This window comes from Cryptomeria japonica, chromosome 2 (genome assembly GCF_030272615.1).
Source record: "Cryptomeria japonica chromosome 2, Sugi_1.0, whole genome shotgun sequence".
NCBI lineage: Eukaryota > Viridiplantae > Streptophyta > Pinopsida > Cupressales > Cupressaceae > Cryptomeria > Cryptomeria japonica.
The window spans coordinates 572,432,093-572,440,148 of NC_081406.1; the positions used below are offsets into that span (position 1 = coordinate 572,432,093).

Genomic DNA, 8,056 nt, shown 5'->3' on the forward strand with positions numbered 1-8,056 from the left:
ACACAAATTAATTAATTTTTTAAATAAAAATTAATACCTAAAAGCTATTAATTTGTTTAAACATGTATTCATTCACATAACGATTTGAGAATGTTTGAAACTAAACAACCTACAACCGTATTGAGAGAATGTTCCAAACTAATCTACAATGGTAAAGAAAATTTAAAATGGCATGGAGCGGGGAAAAGCATGTGAAGTTAACATTATAACCCTTGGCACATCGGTACTGATAACATTCTGATTTTTTTCAAAGATTTTTCATTTTTCTTGTAAGAGTTTGTTTGCAGTGCACAGTGATCTGTATGTCCATTATTTTCATCTATTATTTGTTTTTTTTTGTTTTTCTTTAACGGTAGAAGATGAAGAGGCAAAGCAGAGGATCAAAAAATAGCAACTGAATGAAGAAAAAATTCTTCCTCCAGGTAATTCTTTGTACCTCTTTATTATTTATTTATATTTTAACACTTATGTGGTAATAGATGAAGAGGCAGAGTAAAGGATTGTTTACCCTGCCCAATAAAATTGTGCACTAATGAAAACCCTACGAAATTTACTAATAGATCGCCCAAATTGACATGAAAAATTGAGCTCTCTAGGATTCAATCCTTTGCATTAATTTTAGCTATCTTGGCATTCTTCTTCATTGAATTCGTTAGGCTAGGGTACAAGAGCAGTCTCTGATCATTCTTGGATAAATGTAGAACCAAACTAGCCGACAAATGAAACCCCAATCACTTTCTACTTTCAACCATTGAAAACTACTTCAAAATTGAATTAAAACTATGGATGATAATGCCATGACTAAGAGGTATCTATATTGTCAAAGTCACTGAGGATTTGCTCTTGCACTCATCTTTTGGGTACACAATATCTATAATTGGATGCAATTGTTTACCAGTTTAACATTTAAACTTGTAACATGATTCTCGCTGATGAACATGAGTCTCCACTATGCAAACCATGATGATCGCCACTGTTCATATACAATTGCATTTGCTAGATCACCATTGACTGAGTCTATCAAGCATGTAAAAGTATTTGTTAGGTGATCAACACTCATCCTTACTAAAAATACTTTGATCATAAACTACAACACATGGTTGAAAGGTTTGCTCATAGCCTCACCAAGATTTACTCTTGAAAAGATAAAATCTCTTGGCAACTTGGATAGACCTCAATCATGAATCTAACAATTAGATATAACTCCCCAAAACTTGATTTTTTAAAAAAGATTAAAATAAGTGACAAATACTAAAGAAAAAATGTTACTTTTACACTTGGATGCCATTGACGAATCGTAGAGGCACATCAAAGCAATTTGATTTGCTCATTTTTTGCTTCACCATCTTCTCCATTTATTTTTCACCATGACCCTATCTAAAAATAGCATATTTGCAACAAACACTACAAAAAGGAGGATTTTCAATACCTTCACAAAAAAAATCCTCATGCTATATTTTGTAGGTAATTTGGAACTCTAACCTAAATGGATTTCTATACAAATTGGATCCGATAGTTTGAGGTTTTAAGGAGTAGGAAAAATAAGAGCCCAAATGTAGGTAGAAGGAGAATAAAAATAAAAATTCCAAATCTTCCAAAGACAAAGAAAAATATAACAAGACATTAAATTGTATTTTATTAAACAAAAATTTAAAGTGTGTATTTTATTGTACATTTATGGAAGAGGCAATTTAAATAATTCGTATCATGCACTCATAAGGAGAGCTTGAGTAGGTTTACAAAGGTTCAATCGTTGAGTGTAATGAAGGAAGTTGGACGAGGAAATTAGAGGCTAGGGATGGAAGTTGTAATATCTCAAAATCCTCTCACTTGTGGTAGGGATGATTTGGTGATGTCAAACAAGGAATAATATGATGTATAAAGGCATATGAGAGAGATGAGGAAGTTATTGACAGGAAATAACAAGCCCTCCTAAGCCATGCAACATCCTCAAACATTTCACCTCTATCTTTGTTATCATCTTCGCAAAGCCACAAATGCTACAATACACTTTTTCATGTCTTCCCCTAGGCTTCACAACTCCACCTTGCTTCACAACTTTGTTCCAAGTTGAGATCTTACAAATATATAGATGGGGTAAGTTTTAAATTTCTATGTTTTGTTAGGGATGTAGAAGTACCCTATGTGGAACCTCTTCCAAGTTATTGGGACCTCTTTGCTTAGTTGAAATTTCAACTCCTTTTGGAAGATAGGAATCTTGGTTAGAATGACAACATTCTATGCACATGGTCATCCTCTTAGAGAGGATAGTTGTTGGTCTACTAATCTAGAAACTCCTAGAATATGGTGGGAAGTGTGAACATTTTATGTTTTACGCTTAGAGAAAAGAAGGCTAGGTGGAGGATAGAACAACTCACTAAAGGATCCATCCCTATTAGATTGAGGGAACCATAAATTTACTAGCTAAATGTCTTGAAAATGAATGTTAAAGAATCTTATTTATCTCCTTTCCAAAAGAAATAAAAAACAAACGCCTATTTAATTTAATTTAATAATAAAGCTATGAGTAGAGACTTATTTTTTAAAGATGAAATCTTTAAAATTAGGATACTTCCTATTGCTAAATAATAAAATATAACAAGTATACAGAAATATGGAAAAACAAAAATAGTATGCAAGGAAGAGGTGTGGAGAGGGTACATGAAGTGGGTGCCTTGCAGAGAATTAGATTGTTAGCTATAACTTAAGAGCATGCACATGGATTTTAAAATATTTTGAAAGTCAGTATTGTCATTGCTATTCACTTCTCATCAAAATTACCAAGTAAGAAAAGAAATGAACATAAACATATTTGAATCCAAAAAAACTTTTCATTGTTAAAAATTTATTGTGTTCTATTTGAATTTATAAGAATCTTTGCCTTAGTTTCTGTATATTACATACTTAAGAACAACATTTGATGATGGGTATTTATTTTTGGTTGGAACAATGTTGACAATATTTCTAAAAGTTTTGATTAAGTTAAATGAAAAAAATCTTTGAGTTTGTGTAATTGTAACATGTCATTGCTAATAATTGTCTATCAAACCATAGAGAATCATACCACCATTGTACATTGCTTCTAAGATTTAGTATTTTCTCTACTAATACTCTTACAAATGAATTTTTTTAACCAATTTTTTATATATATATATAAAACAAATCTATTACACATCTAAAATATTAATTAATTTTATATGAAAATCTTAATATAAAAAAACAAATTACATATAAATTAATTAATTTTTTTTAATACATAAAAGCTATTAATTTGTTTAAACATGTATTCACATAGCGATTTGAGAATGTTTGAAACTAAACAACCTACAATCGTATTGAGAGAATGTTCCAAACTAATCTACAACGGTAAAGAAAATTCAAAATGGCATGGAGCGGGGAATGGCACATCGGTACAGATAACATTCTGATTTTTTTCAAAGATTTTTCATTTTTCTTGGAAGAGTTTGTTTGCACACTGATCTGTCTGTCAATTATTTTCATCTATTATTTGGTTTTTTTTTGTTTTTTTTAACGGTAGAAGATGAAGAGGCAAAGCAGAGGATCAAAAAATAGCAACTGAATGAAGACATAATTCTTCCTGCAGGTAATTCTTTGTACCTCTTTATTATTTATTTATATTTATTTATATTGTATGAATTGAACATACAATATTCAGGTCTAAAGCATCCTTGACACCTGTTATAACCTCTTGAGGGAAGGGAAAGACAAATTTTCAAAGAAAAGGGAACAGATGTATTATTGTTTACCCTGCCCAATAAAATTGTGCACTGATGAAAACCCTACGAAATTTACTAATAGATCGCCCAAAATGACATGAAAAATTGAGCTCTCTAGGATTCAATCCTTTGCATTAATTTTAGCTATCCTGGCATTCTTCTTCATTGAATTCGTTAGGCTAGGGTACAAGAGCAGTCTCTGATCATTCTTGGATAAATGTAGGACCAAACTAGCCTGCAAATGAAACCCCAATCACTTTTTACTTTCAACCATTGAAAACTACTTCAAAATTGAATTAAAACTATGGATGATAATGCCATGACTAAGAGGTATCTATATTGTCAAAGTCACCGAGGATTCTCGCTGATGAACATGAGTCTCCACTATGCAAACCATGATGATCGCCAGTGTTCATATACAATTGCATTTGCATTAGAAGCTTAATCTGGCTTCTAAATTGCTAGATCAGCTTAGAATTGATTCCATGTTTAATGGATAGGCTGAAGTTGGTTTTTTATGAACTGAACATACAATATTCAGGTCTAAAGCATCCTTGACACCTGTTATAACCTCTTGAGGGAAGGGAAAGACAAATTTTCAGAGAAAACGGAACAGATGTATTATTGTTTAGTTCATATTGTATTTCTTTTTTATGTTTATTGCAGGGATATGATAATCAGCTTATGATTATTATCAGCTTATTTATTCTGGAGTAAATAGGAGATATTGCCCAGTTTCTATTGAACCTGTCCATCCATCTTTCCGCTAATGTTTAAAATACATTTTCACATTTGCATTGGAAATTTAGTCTATTTCTAAACTTCTAGTTCTTTCTACACATCCAGTTTGCAGAAGAATAAAATTTTAATGTATGAATTTATTCAATTTATTTTTGATAGGCTAATTTTGATTCTTAAAATCTAATAGTACATTGTGAAGGCGGTTGTAAGTCAGATTATTCTATTTGATTGTCTCATATGTTAGTAGGATCGAACAATAAAGAATGAGATTGAGAGAGGAACAAGGCTTGCACGGTATGTTTGGGCCCATTGTTTATTTATTTTATCAAAATGGGGAGTTACATACAATGGTTATGACTTAATGTTATAACAAATATGTACAGGACTATTAGATTAGAAATGTTTATATAAACATTTTAATGTGTGTTTATGTAAACTTATATTATTTTAATATCATATTGACTTTAGATTTTGGCCTGGTTGCAGATTTTGAGTCCATATTGTTGCATCTCTGCATGAGACAATGTTTGGTTTCTCCTCTGGAGAGGTGCTGCTACTTTTGGGAGCAACCGTTGCTCTTATTGGTGGGAGAAATGTCCTTCTCTTGCATATTTTCTTATCATGCTTTCTTATTAATTATAGTATCTCTAAACTTCCTTGTCTGGTTGCAGGGCCAAAAGATGTACCGAGGATTGCTAGAGCGGCTGGCAGGTTAGCTGGTAAAGTCCAAAGTGCTCGAGGACAGATGGAAACTGTCTTGCATCAATCTCAAGCTACTCAGGTCCATAGTCCTCTATTTGCAAAACACTTTTTTTTCATGCTTTCTTTTCTGAGTGTCATATTTATTAAATAACATTTTCTTTCTGATCAAAGAAAATTAATGTGCATGATGCATTTTTGGGAATGTTGATATGGCTTTTTTAATACTCTGAAATAGGACGTAAATGACTTGTGCTCACCAAAGACACTTCCCTTGGAGGGGCATAAGAATTGTGACCTCTCCTAACTTAATAACCTATCAGCATTAAAACTAGAAAAACCAAAGTAGGGAATCCTATAAGAGTAGGGGTGTCGACCACCAAACTGTACTATAAACATTATGTTCTAACATGGACAATATTAAACATGCAACGTATGTATATAAAAAAAGTTAGACCAATCTATAAACACGCTGTAATGTACTCACAACATTCAGCTTGGCTTTTTATATGTATTGGTATACTATCCAACAATGGCACCTAGTAAATCTCTAGGAAGCAAAGTAGGAATGATGCTACAGATGGGATTTGCCATGCTTCCATTGGTAGCTAGCATGTCTGAAAGTTCAACAACGCAAAAACCTAATGATCAACACTTCAAGATGGTCTAGCTCTCAACTTTGAATTAATCCTTTTCATTGCAGGCTCTAAATTGCAGGGAACAATTAAGATAGACAACCATTTATTTTTGGCTAAAGAAATGATATTAGAAGAAAAAACTACATATTAGTGATCATCATGAACACCATATGATATACAACATAGTGAGCTCATCAATTATGGCTTTATTTATGAATATCTATCACGAGTCATGCTGATCACACTTGAAAACAATTGTTCTCTCATTTTAATTGTGAATCACTGCAACTGATTTGAGCCAAGATCTCCCTATATTGCATTGTAAGATCTTTCACTGTATAGCACAATTACTGCAAAATCAATTCTAAGAGTTAACTGGCATCAAGTAACAGTTGTTGGCTTAAGCTTCTTAAAGGATGTTTTCTGAAGTGTTTGTCATTCTTAATTTAAATGGCGAAGCTTCTAAAGATGTTTTGTTTAGTTTAGTCAAAGTCTCTTGATCATAACAATTTTTCTTGTTTCATCATATAAAACAGCACAACCCAATTGGTTCCAGCTATATTAACCAAACTGAGGACATTTGCTAACAGACTTGTCAAATCTCCAAAAAAATTATTGGTTCATCATCCAAAAGCATGACATCAATATTTTTTTCATGTTCCACTAACTTAAGAAATGTGTTTCTGTTAATTTTCAGCAGTAACCCAAATGAAACTGCTATAGTGCTTTGATAGTTTGGTTGTAATTTTTTGTGGCTTGCGGTTGCATCCCATCCATTCTTCTAATTATATAGTAGTTCTTTGAATGCCAGGAGCTTGGACTTTGGTTGACATTAATTTCTTTCTCAACCAAGGATCATCTTTTCTTATCATTCCTTGTCTTCTCTTCTCTTCTCTTAACTTGTTCCTGTATCATGTTTGTGGACATTAAATTTTTCTTAACAGCAGTCAACTTCAGATCCTGGCCCTATGAAAGAGCAGATTTTAACCTCTGAGTGTTTATTTAAATTAAAGTTTACTTTCATATGTTCACTTTATTAAATAAATGAGATTTCTAATAAAATGCAACACTGAGAGGAATATTCAGATATGATCTTATATATCAAAGTGTGTGAACTTGGACAGGTATAAGAAATGAATTAAACTATAGAAATAAACTCAGAATTAGGATGGAGCATGTTTGGTCAAGAAATGAATCCTAGAAATGGACTCAAGAAGGCTACAGGATCATCCTTGACAAACTTCAACTGATATTGATAACTTTGGTCCTGGGGTTACTGGTGTCCAAGTGTCAGGTGATTGTGTTCTGATATTGGGCATGTGTCTAGTTGTTGTGTGTTTGTATCCTCAAACACTCATGTTCATGCCTCCAAAATCGATACAACTGACAGGATCTGCTTGCTTAATTATTTTGATACTTTCTATTTTAAAGATTCTTGATGCCTGTTTTCAATTCTGAGGAATTTGTAGTAGAACTTTTGGTGGATGGAGAAATTGATTTATGCTTATGGGGAAACACACCTCATCAAGTCCCCAATTTGTCTTATTTCAGCTTCCACCGTAGCACTAGGGTTGCTGGGTGTGTGTCCCTTAAATGTTCACCCCTGATTTTTTTATTTTCTTGGCTGATGTAAAGTGTAGCATGCAATGGTTTAAAAGTAATTGCAAGCAATAATCTGATCTGATTGTTTCCCAAGCATTCAAAGCAAACATGCATCTAGAAAGCAACTTAAACCTCAAATCCAGAAGCTTAAATCACACTCTACATGGATTGTGGAACTACAACTTAAACCTCATCAAATCTGAAATATAAGAGCTTCAAGTCAGAAATTTTTGTCTTTCAACTTTGTATTACAAGAAGTAAACACTTGACAAGAAAGTCTAAGCATGAAACACATTTAGAAAGGTAACTCTACTCACTGTATTAGGTCTGATACACCTTTAAAATCTCCTTCAAAATGCTCATACAAGTAGCTACAGATCTGCCATGAAGTTTCCAACTTATCACCAATCATAAACACAATAACCAAGGCTCAAAATACTCAGAAATGTATCTCAGTAAGTCTGCAATAACAAGCTGGAAGCAAGAAATTCCACAGGGGCGATTCACCAATGTGTAAGTAAATGTCACATTTGACCACCAATCGAACTAAGCTATGGGCATGCTTTGAGGACCTAGACGCCACCCTGTAAGAAGAATTTACAGACCACAATGCTCAGAAATCTCCACAATCAGCTCCCA

At 32.9% G+C, this 8,056-nt stretch overlaps 1 long non-coding RNA gene across 1 annotated transcript; it reads left to right on the forward strand.

The window, feature by feature from the left end:
- The first annotated feature begins 3,313 nt into the window (after positions 1–3,313).
- On the forward strand, positions 3,314–5,201 carry LOC131050775 (uncharacterized). The gene is made up of 4 exons (XR_009371645.1): positions 3,314–3,410; positions 3,539–3,604; positions 4,965–5,062; positions 5,150–5,201. It is a non-coding gene; the product is annotated as an uncharacterized LOC131050775 (long non-coding RNA).
- Positions 5,202–8,056: the final 2,855 nt, after the last annotated feature.